This window comes from Apostichopus japonicus, chromosome 12 (genome assembly GCF_037975245.1).
Source record: "Apostichopus japonicus isolate 1M-3 chromosome 12, ASM3797524v1, whole genome shotgun sequence".
NCBI lineage: Eukaryota > Metazoa > Echinodermata > Holothuroidea > Aspidochirotida > Stichopodidae > Apostichopus > Apostichopus japonicus.
Window position 1 is genome coordinate 15,740,300 of NC_092572.1, and position 14,876 is coordinate 15,755,175.

Sequence of the window (14,876 nt, forward strand, 5' to 3'; positions counted from 1 at the left end):
TTGATTAAATAAAACCAAAATCTAATCATGATGTCTTCCACATTAAGTTTTTAGGGAGTGTCACTACCCGACAAGCCCTATAGGTTTTTTTAGTACACTTCCTTTCACAAGTTTTGTTTCTTATCTCCTTCTATGTCATATGTCATACTTATGTTAAAATAGAATAAAAATCAATAAATGAAATGAAATAAAAGAAATTAGTTACCTTTTTTTTTAATTTGAGTTTTGTTTTTGTTGTTGTTGATATCAAAACAAAAGGAGTTTAACCCCTGGTCGACCTGGCGAGAGGTCCTACGGGGGATAATAAGTTTGTTTTTATAGAATAGACATTTTTTTTTTTCTTGGAGAGATTGTCTATGTTCAGTCAAGGAATTGCTGGTAAATGTTACAAAGTAGATTAAACGATAATTTGCTATCGAAAGTGGTACCAAGGAAGGTTGCATTAGGAGTAGCAGTGATTGAGGTGTTGAAAAGATTAATTTTGGAAATATGGTTATGGTATTTTGAGTTTATTATGGAGAAATTGGCTAGGTTAGATTTTGAGGGATATATTTTTGTTCTCCACATCGAGCACCAATTTTTGAGATGTGTAATTGCTCTTTTAATATTTAGTTCCGTCATATAGATATTTTTACTGGTGCTCCAAATGGCTATGTCGTCAGGGTACTGACTATAGTTGCATTCAGATAGAGGGGGGATGTTCAAATCATTAACAAATAGGGTGCAGGGGAGGGGGCTGAGAACAGCGCCCTGTGGAGTACCTGCACCAAGTGGAATAGGTTTTGATTGTTGGTTTTTGTAGCATATTTTGGCATTGCGCTCACTAAAGAAAGAGGAAAGAAGTCTGGTGTAATTGCAGGGGAGATTAAAGTTAAAGTAGTTAAATTCTTATGCCGTTGTGCCAAGTTTTGTCGAACGCCTTTTTCGGCATCAAGGAAGAGGGCAGTGGTATCATGTTTTTTTATGAAGCCGATGCGAATTTCTTTGGAAAGGTGGAAAGTTTGGTTTATTGTAGATTTGTGTGCGCGGAATTAGCCTGATTGATACGGGCAAAGTGATTAATTTGCTCAAGGTGGTTTCTGGTGCGGTTATCTATAATTCTTTCGAAAATCTTACCTAAGGCTGGTAGGAGACTAATTGGTTGATAGTTTTGAATTTTGGTGTGTCTTTACTTAGTTTCGGTATTAAAATTATTTTGGCGGATTTCCACAGGGTTGGGAAATGACCCAGTCTAAGGAGTTTGTTAAATAATGGGAAAATATGAGAGTTAATGAATATCGGAGGCCGACGGAGGGGAATCTTTTAGCATTAGGTCATTTATGTTGTCAAGACCAGGGGAGGAGGTATTTTTGCATATTCAGTGGCACTATACCAATCATTTATATCTATTTCTTTGAGTGGAGGGATGTTTTCGTTGAGACATCCTTAGAAGTTGGGGATAAAGCTGGTTGCATTACAGATAATTGTACGGTCTATTTTGTGTTGGAATCTGTTATCGTATGGAGGGCCATCTAAGATATCGAATATAGTTTTCAAGTATGATTCACTAAGCTTTATTTGGTCTTAAGTTTTTGTGATGAGGTTACCTACTTTATCTCTAAGGCATTCGTCTGTATTACCTGTGTTTGGGTTGTTATGGGTTTATGATATTTTTTTATTTTTCCAAAAGTGTTTTGGGTTTTTGTCATTAATGATTGAATCGCATTTGTTTTGGATTTGGTTTTGGTTGATCGCCGATATTTGTCTATTTATTTGTTTTTTAGGTTGGTTAATTTAGGTTTTTAGAGTTGGATCTGGGGAGATCATATAGGTTCTATGTAGGCGACGTCTGAGTTATTTAGTGTAAGAATATTCCTATTTAGTTTTGGATTTCTGTTTTGTTTTTAATGGGCAGTGTTGTTTGAAGGTATTAAAGATATGTTGGGCAATGCTGTCACAATATATGCCGATGTAATTTAGCTTGTTGTTGTGGTAATTGGCAATAGTGTTGTTTGTTATGATCCCTTTTTAAATGATGTCCAGTCTGTTTTATTGTAATTATACGTTAATTCGTTATTTTGGATGCGACTGAGGTTTATGTCTAGCTCAAAAAGGAGTGGAAAATGGTCACTGATTAGGTCATCTTCTAGGATTTGAATCGAATGAGTTTTAGTTGCAAGGTGGCTTGAGGTTATGGTGTAGTCAAGTAGTTCAGTATTATAGTTTATTGCGTTTATCCTAGTTTTGGATTTTGGTTAGTTATTGTTAAGTTATGTTTATCACATATTTCTAAGTGGGATATGCCTTTTTCAGATATTTTGGTGCTACCAAAAATGATGTGGTGGGCATTTAAATCTCCTAGTAGTATTGTATTTTTATTAGAACTTTTTTTGATTGTGGATATGGGCTCATTTGGGGACTATAATAGCTAATAATGTGGAGAGGTTTATTGTCTCTTTCGAGTACAATTTCAATTGTTTGGGATTGTTTGGGAGGAGGGTGGCTTTGTGGTTGTTTTTTTCAGCAATAAGTACTCCTCCCATAGAGCGAGAGATATCGTGTCTGAAAGTTTGGTAACCAGGGATGCTAAGGTGGGAATTTTTATTTAGTTTAGTTTCGTTTAACGAAATGATATCCGGGGAGTGGTTGGCGAATATAGTAAGTAGGAGGCTTAATTTTGGAAGGATACTGTTGATGTTTAGGTGGAGGAACTTGACCGAAGGAGGGAGTGTGCTTGTCATGTAGGTGATTGAGGAGGGCTAAATATTGAAGGATGGTGGAGACGTTCCATAATTACAGTTTCTGGGATATTTAAGTTTAGGTGTTTTAGTGCTAACACGGTGGCGTAACTGGCAAGGTCGTCAGATTTAATATTAATGTTGGCTTTATGGAAGGTGTATTGTACTAATTCAATTACAAAGGTTGCGATATTAAGTTTTTTTTCAGTGACGATTTTATTTGTTATTTCAATTTTAGGGGTAAAATTGGTTACATTCGCGTAGGTTCTTTGTTCTTGTTGTTTGTATTATTTTCAGTTTTAGCTTCTTTAAATTTTGGGCATCCTTTGTTAAGGGCGACATGAGTCCCTGAGCAATTGGCACATTTTGGGTTTTCTTTTGGTTTGGGACAGTCTTTAACTCTGTGGTTTTCACCACATCTGAGACATCTGGTTTGATTTTTGCAAGTATGGTGGGTGTGTCCAAAAAGTTGACATTTGAAACATTGAGTGATTTGGGGGGGTTCGTGGTATTCTTCTGTTTTGTGTTTAGAGTATCCTAAGTAGAAACCTTGTTTGATTAGGGATTGTTGAGGCTCTTGTTCTTCAAACGTCACTTTTACTTTCCAAGTTGTATTGTTTGTGGCATGACTAATGAGTCTTTTAGTTTGTATTGGGGTGTATTCTTGGTCTTTGAGTTCTTGTTCAATATCTTTGATTTGAATTCCAGGGTTTATGCCACAGGCTACTACGGAGAAGTTTCTTTGTCATACTTTTTGGGGGATTCTTGGTTTGGGGTTGCCTAGTTTAGTCTTTTGAGTCCATGGTTTCAGGAGGATATTTGCAGATTTAGGGTCATGGGGGTGATTAGGATGTCGTTACTACGAAGACGGTTTATATTTGATATCATGGCATTTGGTTTTTCTTCATTGATTAGTTTAGCAAGTGTTTATTGGGTTTTTTGATAGTTCTGGTAAGATTCCTGATACAATGATTGTTTGAGCGGCCTTTTTGGTGGTTGGTTTGGAGTTAGGAGATGGGTTTATTTCAATGTAGATTGGACGTTGTCTTTTTCTGCTATTTTTGTACAGGGATCCAGTCATTAATGTCTATGTCAAAATTAGAGAGGTTTAGGTTTTCGACTAGGGGGGCGGTTATAGGTGGGTAAGGGGTTGTCATATTGGCAAAACAGCCCCTCCCTACGGGTTTTAAATGGCTTCTATACAATGAAATTGATCATAAACTTCACTTACCAGAAAGAATTAGTCTCCAGCCTAAGACGGCGGACGGAAAGAATAGGAACTCCTTTTGAAGAGACACACTATGAATCGAAAGTGTACTTAGCAGTGTTGTGTTGGTATCCAATGACGCGTACCTTTTGTAAATGGCGAGTAAGTCATAGAGTGAAGGATGATGGGGTGGCGCTATGTCAAAAAGCTAACTGTTGACCAACATAATCCACAGAACCCTAAGGTAAGGAGAGGAATGCAAACGAAATTAGCCAGTTTTCTTCAAAGTAAGTCTCGTACATTTAGCACAAAACATTAAACACTAATTAGCAACTAATTCCAACAAATTTTAGGCTGTGATTGAAACTTTACTGGTGGAAACATAATTAAATATATATTACATTTTTATGAACCTTTCTTTCTTATGACTAACCTTGACTGTATATTGCAGCTTTCCAGCTTAGCTGGTGTTTTTCCATCAAATCAGCTCATCTTTGAGTTTTCTGATCTTGACAACAATCAACTGTCTTTTTAATTTACCACAACCCAGACCACTAATTGGCAACTCTTTCCAACAATCTAAGGCAACAATCATCAATTTAAGACAACCAAATTACTATTACTCATTAATTTAGCACAAAACAGACCACACTAGTTAGCAAATCATATCAATAAACTAAGGCAAAACTTATAAATATAATACAAACACACCACACTAACTACCAACAAATTATCACAGTACTCCTCTGCAATTTAGCCCAACAGACCACACTAATTAGCTACTCATTCAACCAAACTAAGGCTCTTTAATTTATCACGAAACAGACCACACCAAAGTACCGACTGGTTCCAACAGGCTAAGGCACTGTGTCTCGTACATTTAGCACTGATCTTGACAAGCAACTGTTGAGAGGACAAGACTGATGTTCATGATACTGGCTTACACTGATGTTTCCCTTGAAACTTAATTTTTCTCCAATTTCTGTTAAATCACCTCCAGAAAACACTTACAGATCTCTCTGTAGAGGACAAGCTTGAAGGATCTTCTCGTATTTGGTGGAGTTGAGATCTTTACCAAACAGAACGTTTCCTCTCACAGTATCATTTGGATCCAAGCTTGTTGAGCAACATAGGCCACAGATCTCTGATGAAAGGAGAGGAATACAAAACAAATTAGTCACTTTTCTTCAAAGTAACAGCAAAAGTAAAAAAGTCAAACCCTGTTAACAACCAAACTGTCAGCCGTGAAACAAAACATGTATACTCTTCTAGAGGGGCAATTTGTGAAAGAAATGGAATTTTATGGTCAGATCAAAGTTATTGGACACTGGTTTGAACAACTCTCAAGAAAGACCTCACTAAATACCAACTCGTTCCATCAAACTAGGTGCAATTTCTTATTAATTTTAGACAACCAAAATACTTATTACAAATTCATTCCAACAAACTAAGGCAACAGGTTTCATTAATTTAGCACAAAACAGACCACACTAATTAGCAACTCATATCAATAAACTAAGGCAGAACTTATCAATTTAATACAAACACACCACACCAATTACCGACTGGTTCCAATAGGCTAAGGCTGAGGTCTTATACATTTAGCACAAAAATGTCTCCTACATTTCTAATTAAAAACTAATACCAATAAACTAAGGCACCATGTCTCCTACATTTAGAAATTATCTTGACAACAATCAACTGTTGAGAGGACAAGACTGATGTTCATGATACTGGCTCACACTGATGTTTACCTTGAATCTTACTTTTTCTCCAATTTCTGTTAAATCACCTCCAGATAACACTTCCAGATCTCTCTGTAGAGGACAGGCTTGAAGGATCTTCTCGTATTTGGTGGAGTTTATGATCTTTCAACCACTTGTTCTAAACCTGATCCAGCTTCATTACAGACATCCAAGACTCACAATTTTCCTTCAATTTTCTTCACCTTCTTCTTTCACCTGAGACAGTATTGTAAAAGATAAGAAGATTGCATATATTGGAAAGCAGATAGACATTGCAACTAGACTCATTTTTATACACTCCCTTCCTTCCTTCCTCCCCTCCCTCCCCCTGACTACCTAAACAACCCTGACTGCTGCCTCATTGATATAACTATGTATAAACAAATGTATATGATTGTGGTTTAATGGCAGAAATAAACGAAACAAATACCAGAGCTTAAATATTTCTGTGTTACTATAGTAAACTGCATACCCAAACGGAAGCATTACAGAATCTTCAATGTCTCAGACCTCCAGCAGGATGTTACAGTCACAGTTCATGGAGTCTCCTTGTGAATCAGTGTGGCCAATGCAATGCTGTAAAGACAAATATCAAAGCAATATGTGCAGTATATATATACCTTTGGTGTGAAATAAATTTTAGTATTTTTTTTAAAGTAGTTTTACATAAGATCATCTTCCAGTTTGCGTATGCAGATACCTTTTTGATGAATGTTTACAGACATGAATAAACTGTACCTCTTTTTGTTACTAAGTGCCTGTTTATTTTTAATACTTGCAATATGACTCTTTAATGAACCTTACTAGACATTGCTATCAAACATATGGAGTACTTCGTAAAATGCCAAAACTTCCTTTGATGTATATTGTTCACTATAATGGTCAAGCTGATTGAAAGGAATGAATTCAACACAATTTGAGAACATTTCATCAGCCAAACAATTTGGAGAGCATGTACTTAGCAAGCACATTCATGAGGAACTGGAAAATTGAAAAATGTCTGAAATAAACATCATTCTTGAAACGAGAAGCTTGACAAGTGAAATAAGGACCGACACTTAAGCTACAACATGTACACTTAGCAAAGATGAAAACTGGCTTTTCAGCCAATACACAAGTACCAACAACATATTAGTATATTCATGGTAAACCCTCATGTGCTTCCATGACTTCTAGCACCTGTGTAATAATATTCTATATCAACAAGGACAGAGATACTATATCTTGTACTTATCTCTCAATACTCTTAATATGTGTTTACCATGAGTTGTGTTCCTCACAACTTTCAATGTTTTCAAATTAAAAACCAAATTAAAGACAATTACTCAACAATGAGAGGTTGACTTAGCAAAGTTTGAATTTGGTTTAATAATAACCAAAGTTTCAGTGAAACAGTTCTGCAGACCATAAAATCATGCCTTAGGCATCAAAAGAAGGCTATGACCTGATAAAGATATGCCGAGAGTTGGACCAATACTGTTAAGCTTAGCTTCAGGTCAAAATTATGCTAGTTGATCAAATTAATACATGTATATCAATTATATGCTAGGTAACATCAGCTTTCATGGAGAGTTTTCTCCATACTTGAACCATCACTAACATCAATTAGACCACAGCGCTAGGCCTAATTGCTTGAGAATTTCATTTTACAAAGTACCGTTGCTTGTATAAGAAGCCTAGGATAGGCTAGTTCGTCCTCATCTCTATCTAGCCTTCGCTTTGGTAGGCTAGCCTAGGTTTCCCATTTTCATTTGGTGGTAGGCCTAGCCTGGGGCCATTTGTTCCCTCCCCTAACAACGTTATTTTCCTCCCACTTAAAAGTTGAGTAACTTACCTCCCCTACATCATAGGGGAGTCAAGTACGTTTTCACTGGAAACTAACATTTCCAGGGGAGTTAACTAAGGTTTTTCATGGGAGGCATATTGGCTAGGCTATGTGGAAAGAATAAATGTTGTAAGTGGAATAATTGTAAGAAAAGATTTAAAGGGAGAAAGGTAAAGTTAAGGGTGAAAAATAACATGGTTAAGGAAACTAACATACTATTTTCAAGGGAGGAGACTGTTGTTCTGTAGGCTCTGACTGTATATTCTTGTAGAGTACAGTAAGCTAAAGAAAGTTGTGATAGTATGAAAATAGAAAATGTGACCAGGTATCTTCGTTGTGTAACTGTTCAGTGATTGGAAGATAAAAAATGTGTGTGAATAGGCCGGATTGTTTGCATAGGATTGTATGCGAACATGGGGTAATTTACATGCGTGGAATTCATAGTGGTAATGGGTTGTTTGCTTGTATGGCATTCATTGTGGGAATGAAATAACATAGACAATTTAGCCTATACAGTAGGTATGCCCTCCTTGTTTTCCTATTTACCAGTTTCTTCAATAACTACAAGTACAAGTGTCTCTTTGAAATATGTTCCTTTCTTTCACCAAACTCTCCTAAATCACAAGACACATTTAATTACTACGTACAGTTGCTTCACTACCTAAATTAATTCTTTCCACAGCCAAGCCGTCTTTCTTTCCTCCCCTGAAAAACGTTGGTTTCAACCCCTAAAAATAATTTCAGGGAGGAAACTATCGTTTTTATTCTTGAAAGTTGGAGAAGAAACCAACGGCCTCGCCTGTCATGATGGAAAAAAAAAAAGGAAAGAGAGAGAGCTTTCATCCTAAGCTAATTTATCTGGCTGCGAGTTAGTTTCTTGAGGATGTGTTACTGTTAGTGTTAAGTGCTAGATGGCATAGCCTAGGCTATGGTAGGCTACTCTGGTAGGAATTTAAAGACATTTAGGCCTAGGCTAATTAAGTTAGGCCTAGCCTAACTGTACTAGCCTTAACCAGAAAGTAATTAGGCCCAACCAGCTAGGTCTAGTATTTTGTCGGAAGATATAAAGTGACTTACTTTACTTACGTTTGTCTAGTGAATATCATATTAGGCCTAGATTAGCATTCCAACTAGTATAGACGCCAGTGCCTACGTGAGCTAGCCTATCGTTAGGCCTAAGCGATACTATTATATGATAGGCTAGGGCAATTTCTCACGCTCGCTGACTCAAACAATGTGAAGTACTATAACTTGCTCCACAAAACTAATACACAACCTTCGAGCTGGCGAATATATCTGCCATTCACATTCTTTGGCAGTAACCCCCATACAGAATAGGCTACAAATTACAATTACGTATGAATTGTTAGCCAACGGCTGCCAGGAAGCGAACTGCACTGCTCGTGTAACCTTTCGTGAGCTTTATATACAGATCATAATTCGCGCTCCGTTGCTTAACCTTTGACCACGACCGTGTGCGTCTATGGCAAGCCATGTGGGACAAACACCGCAAAATATATCAAAGAATTAATTGAAAAAAAAAAAAAAAACTAGCAATGACATGCTAGATGCATATCCATTTGAAATCATTACATTTACAACGAAACAATTCAAATGGTCTCATAACATAGGCCTAAGGTCATTAGTCATGTTGGTCAAGATAATTTATTGAGTTCGCTGCGAATCTCGTCAGAAAAGTTGTTTTAATGACCAATATATCATTACCCGAATGGGTTGGTCTGGCATTAGGCCTAGGCGGGACAGTAGGCCTACTGTCATGATCAACCCGGGGGAGGGGGGCGAGGGTGTAGGTCTGGCATATCCATGGGACAGACATTCTAAAGATAATAATTTACACTTTTTGAGGGGGACTCTTGGGGTGAATCTTGACATAAAAATGTCAGCCTAAAATTGTTTAGCTAGCTGCATGAACTTTTTCAGATACAACAAATTTTGGCAAAAACTGCTTAAATTTTGTGATACAATGTCACATTTGAGATTTTTTAGATAAATTGTCTGAATTTTTAACCCATTCTCCAATATAAATGAAGGTATTAAATGAAATTCACTGTTTCTGTGATCCATGTAGAGGTTTTGTTCTTAAAATACAGTCTTACCTTTTTGTGCAGAGTTCTAGAGCATCTGTTCCTCATGCATGTCTTGAAGTAGAGGTTGGGTAAAGTAGAGGTTTGCTAAATTTTAATAGAATCAATAGTTATATCTACTTCAGTTGCTGTAACTGTATCTTAGGTGCCCCCCCCCCTCCCTCTGCCAGGTTTCATCTAGGATGAACCACTGGTGCTGTGATCGAGTGGATAAAGGCAATGGCATTTGAAGCAATTAGGTTTGGCAATCAGGATGTTCTATGTAAGGTGGGTTTATCATCCAAGAGCAGTCTACAGTTTTCCCATCTAAAATGAGTTTCTAAATTTTATATAAAATGTTGAATTGGAAGCCACCCGTAGTGTAAGTTGTGATCCATACGCGTGTGCGGGCTTCTCCCACATTTGTGTTTGGTTAACCTTTGTAAAAATAACTGCTCATTATTATTATTACAAGGGCCGTGTAACCCCATTCTTATCTTTGGAGTGGGGGGAGTGGGTATCTGCACTTGTTGGATGTGTAGTGCAATTGGACGCCAAGATTAAGAAACAGAAAACCACATTTACATAATGTTACAGCTCTGATATAAATCTTAGCTTTATCAGAAACTCAAAGAACAGCTATTTATTTTACCACTCCATGGAAGCTGGAATCCTTTTTATTTATCAACAGCATACATACACACCATAATTGAATGATAATTAAACAGTAACATAAAAGATAAAAGTACTAAAACTGAAAACATGGTAAGAAAATGACATCCCTTGATGAAAGTACAGTGAACTGGAGCCTCTGGAGAGAGATGTATACTAATACAAGCCTTTTAATTAGGTTGTGATATTGTGTGTTCAATCACATCTATAATAATCAACAATGTGGGTAATCATTAATAAGTACTCATTTGAGTGTGAAAATAAAGCCTACAGGTTGTCAAATAATTCATTGTTAACAGTTAGATCATATAGCAAACAGAACAAGTAGCTACAAAGGAAAGTACTTCCTTCATAAAATATCGCCCCAAGTGTCTTGCAGCATATATTATGTCACTTAATTATACTCAACTATCAGAGTGAACAACAGAGTAAACAACTCTACAGTAAAGGCCACCATTTGAATACTGTATTATCTTCTAAATGAATAGAAACAGTTAAAAAGATAGTTCATACTGATCCAGTCTTTGATACACTGTGTATGAAACCGGTGGGGATTATAAAGGTAGGTTTTACACGCTTCACCATGATGTAAGAAATATAGGGTTAATAAAAGGAATATCATACCATCAAAGAATATATAACATTAACTCAAAGGTCACTGTACATCTTGTCCTTTGATGTTTAAGTCTCACTATGCATTCATCTGGACGGTCTGAATAATAATGTTTTGGAGGTTTCTATTCTCGCTCGTTCTCTGAGATTCGGCCAAAATATTTGGCAAACAATGCACCTACAAGATTGTCTGCTTATTAACTACACAATGGTACCAAAAAAGGGTTAGGGAACAGTTTGTTCATGTTTATAATGGAAGGCATAATGGGGCTTTATACCTAAATATCACATGAAAGTAAGTACAAACAATGAAGGATATTCATCAGAACACAACTACGAGGCAAGTTATAAAACCAACCAAGTACTTACTCAGTTTTGAAATGTAAGTAAAAACAGAGGAGCTGTGTGCTATTCATGACCAACATTTTGTTTGTGTTTACGTCATATGAAAAACTCAAAATACCCATATCCCAATGGATTTAAAGAAAAACTTGAAACCATAGAAAATAAGTTGACAGTCGGGTCAAGTAGCTACTGGATAGTTCCCTAAAAACACTTTAATGAGTTTTACTTCAGCACCGTCGAAATGTGCAATTAGTCCGTAAATATATGATGCTTGGCATGGCAAAACATGGATGGGACAGATATTGAGACTTTCATATTTAAAGAGGACAGAAACAAACAAACAAGCAGAGACTTCAAGTTGAATCCAGATGTCCTTTTATCACTGAATGGAGAATCGGTTGAGAGAGCATTTCAGAGACGAAGCCTGAATTGAAAGCTAAAAGATCAATCAATTTTGTGAAGTAGCATTTAACGTACTACACTTTTCATTCAATTCTAATTACCACCAGGTGAAGGCAATATTATGCAATATTTCTGTACGAAACCCTTGGTGTAATTCTCCCCCTCCAACCCACGCCCAAAGAGATCAATCAATTTTGTGAAGTAGCATTTAACGTACTACACTTTTCATTCAATTCTAATTACCACCAGGTGAAGGCAATATTATGCAATATTTCTGTACGAAACCCTTGGTGTATTTCTCCCCCTCCAACCCACGCCCAAAGAGGTGCAACTTCACATGGCTAATTAGCCTGATCACCTCTGTCCCTTCTGCTATATGAAAAGTAAAGTAAGACATCTTAATCCTCTCTTACATTTGATCTTTCTGTGGTTTTAAGAATTTTGCATATTTTAAATATTCAGGGTGGCATTTAACCCCCCCACTTCCCCACACCCATCAGTGGCGGCGGAACCGGGGGGCTTGGGGGGGCTCAGCCCCCAATGAAAAAGTTGAGGGGGCAAATGCATGATAAGCCCCCCCAATATTTACCAAGGCTCCGAAACGTGCATCTGCCCATTTTTCAATGCATACTTGTCGATCTGTCCGATGCACACGTATACTATATAGGTGTAATAATTTTAGTAATTGCTGGGGGACCCTCGGCCCGTCCCCTGGCTATAGACCACATTGTCACCCCAACCGCGTCTTCACGCCCCGTGAAAAGTGGAAGCAGTGAGTGTGAGTACCAGTAAGCGTAACACAACTTCGTCTTAGGCCAATGACTTGCCTCATTTCAGCCAGTTCTCCAACATCCCCTTACTTAGTGGCGAAGCGTCCATATATACTGTCAGGGGGCAGATGCCCCCCCCCCCCGACAGACTCAAATGGACTGCTGGCGCCCTTTTCAGCTTTTCAATATACTTTTTACTTATTCGCTATTATTGACTATTTTATTGCGCTCTCATATACCTATTGACATTTGTCATATTCTGTTGGTGTAATTTTCCGACAAAATGGCGACGACACCTATTTATTCTCCGTTTATCTGCAAATTAGCAAGGCCCGGAAAGGGTCATTTCCTGCAATCTAGGGAGTATCTTTACTCAAAACTTTTCTGTACGCTCCGCGCCAACCTGTGGTGGCGCTCCGCTTAGATAGTGTCGAAAGCGCCCCTACAGGCCATTCTTGCCCCCCCCGACCAATACCCCTAGCTCCGCCACTGCACTTACTCCACTCAAAAACGTCTTTGCGAGTACACTACGAGTATAATAGCTACTCTCCATCGAATATACAAATTACAATGTTTTTACAGACTTTTACGTGCAATCTGAGAAATTGCAGACTTGAGACTGACCCATATTTTAGGGCTAGGTATTCGCAGCATAAAACACACGGGAAGTGCTGTTTCCGGCCATCTGGGGGTTTGAAATAACCCAAAATTTTCTTGTACGCTCCGCGCCAACCGATGGTGGCGCTCCGCTTAGATAGTCTCCACACATTAGCCCCCCCAATAATTTTTCCGTTCCGCCGCGCCTGACACCCATCACCACCAAGAAAAAATGAAAATGGATGAAGTAAACAGGGTGAGAGAGAACTTCAGTTGCTACTGATGTTTGTTCTAATAATGTCCTCATAGATAATACGGAAACCTCAAGTCTGCAATATAAATCCACTGTGACAAAATGATGATATTTCGGTTGCTTTTATTCCCAAGATGCGCTATTGTTCTTGTTTTGTTATTAAATTTATTTCCTATTCCTGTTGGCCTGGTTACATACCGTCACGAGAATCCGACAGTGGCACATCCTGGTCGACCGAGTGGGGAAGGAAAACCAAAACTTGCAACAACATCAACGACAGAGTAAATACAGACTTGTGACACGTTGTGACAAGTTGTGACAACGTCACAGCAAAATCACATCATTGTAGCAAATGCCCAAAAAGATGGCTGAATTAAGAAAGAAAACAGTTTCTCCTTTCTCCCCTCTATTTGGTTGAGGCAACATCCCAGTTTGGAGAGAAAGTCAAGCAATTTTGGGGGATCTAGTTTAAGGAGATTGAAGAAAGACAAGGTTTAAAGGTGACATGCACTACTGTAATTTGACTAAAAGTGGAGCTATATTCCATGCAGGCAATTTAGATTAAAGGAGCACTTTTTCCCCCATTTTTTTTGTTTTAAACTGTTTGTTAGCCAAACACTAAAGCTAGAAACAGTAAAAACATGGTAAAGACTAACGCTAACAGCTAATATGGACATAGTCGGAGGTTAAAACTTTCTATCATTTCTATCATTTGAACATCACTTATGTTTGTATTTGATATGGAATACATGGTTTGGTTTTTTATTGAGATTTTTCAAGCTGAATGCTACTTTAACTGAACAACAAACATAGAGTCTGGCAGGATCAGAACCGATGTTTTCAGAAAATCTGGCAAATCTAAAATAATATTCTTTGAGAATCTCCTGGGTATTAATTCTCTAAACTATAGTTTCATTATGAAATTATCTTCTTGTATTTTTTTCTTTCTGATGTTCAGCAAAGATACACACATTACCATAAAAACATTTTTTCATGCAAAAAAAGGGTGAAAGTGAAGCTTACGAAACCAATATCACTTCAAAAATAACTTCAAAACAAAACACTCAATTGAAAAGTAAACAAAAGCTGCAGGCAAGTCTTTCAAACATGTGAGTCTAGTCAAACCAATCCGAAAACAACTGCAATTTGGGGGGTGGGGATAGGTGGGGGGTAGAGGTTGGGTTGAACAGCACTGATCAAACCGATTTCACCAACAAAAGTAAAGCAAAGCATTGATTTATGACTCACATAAAAGGTGACATGATTTCTACACTTAAAACCAATCACTTTGTGTAATCATTAATGAAGAATATCAAAACAAGCCATAACTGAAAGATATTTGTTTCCGAGTAAGCTGGCTTTAGTAAGTTGAGATTGATCAATTAATTCGATCTTATCAATGGAAGTTTGTTCAACCTATTGATTTTAACATGAAGTGCGACTCCAGTGGCATGTCCAAGTACTAGCTTCAGTGTCAATTTACCCACACATTTTACTGGGTGGAGTGGGGTGGGGGGAGGAGGGGGGAGTGGCTAATATCTCAACTTTTCCCCGTAGCTCATGTACTTTCTTGTGGTACATTCACTGATATTACTTACATAGAACCTATCGGAAGGAATGTCGAGACCATCCGTCATTTTCACCACA

At 37.6% G+C, this 14,876-nt stretch overlaps 2 protein-coding genes and 1 long non-coding RNA gene across 29 annotated transcripts in view; 1 reads left to right on the forward strand and 2 right to left on the reverse strand.

Annotated features, from left to right (window-relative positions):
- The window catches only part of LOC139977979 (uncharacterized), a 215,846-nt gene extending 208,056 nt beyond the window's left edge, over positions 1–7,790 (forward strand). Inside the window, exon 2 of the long non-coding RNA XR_011796860.1 lies at positions 7,219–7,790. This is a non-coding gene — a long non-coding RNA (uncharacterized lncRNA). The remainder of the gene's footprint in view (positions 1–7,218) is intronic.
- Positions 1–14,876, reverse strand: part of LOC139977967 (gamma-adducin-like) — a gene marked incomplete in the record, with an annotated part of 755,008 nt that overhangs the window by 387,805 nt on the left and 352,327 nt on the right.
- LOC139977968 (gamma-adducin-like) overlaps positions 1–14,876 on the reverse strand; it is a 51,181-nt gene that overhangs the window by 1,960 nt on the left and 34,345 nt on the right. For 21 of the 27 annotated variants that reach the window (XM_071987834.1, XM_071987831.1, XM_071987830.1 and 18 more), the window contains 4 exons: positions 6,142–6,245; positions 5,691–5,885; positions 4,936–5,068; positions 3,949–4,163 (listed from right to left, as the gene is read on the reverse strand). The gene's annotated coding sequence lies outside the window, so the exon portion shown is untranslated. Of the gene's footprint in view, positions 1–3,948; positions 4,164–4,935; positions 5,069–5,678; positions 5,886–6,141; positions 6,246–14,876 lie in introns of all 27 variants that reach the window. The other 6 variants (XM_071987838.1, XM_071987833.1, XM_071987842.1 and 3 more) reach the window with 6 other exon arrangements.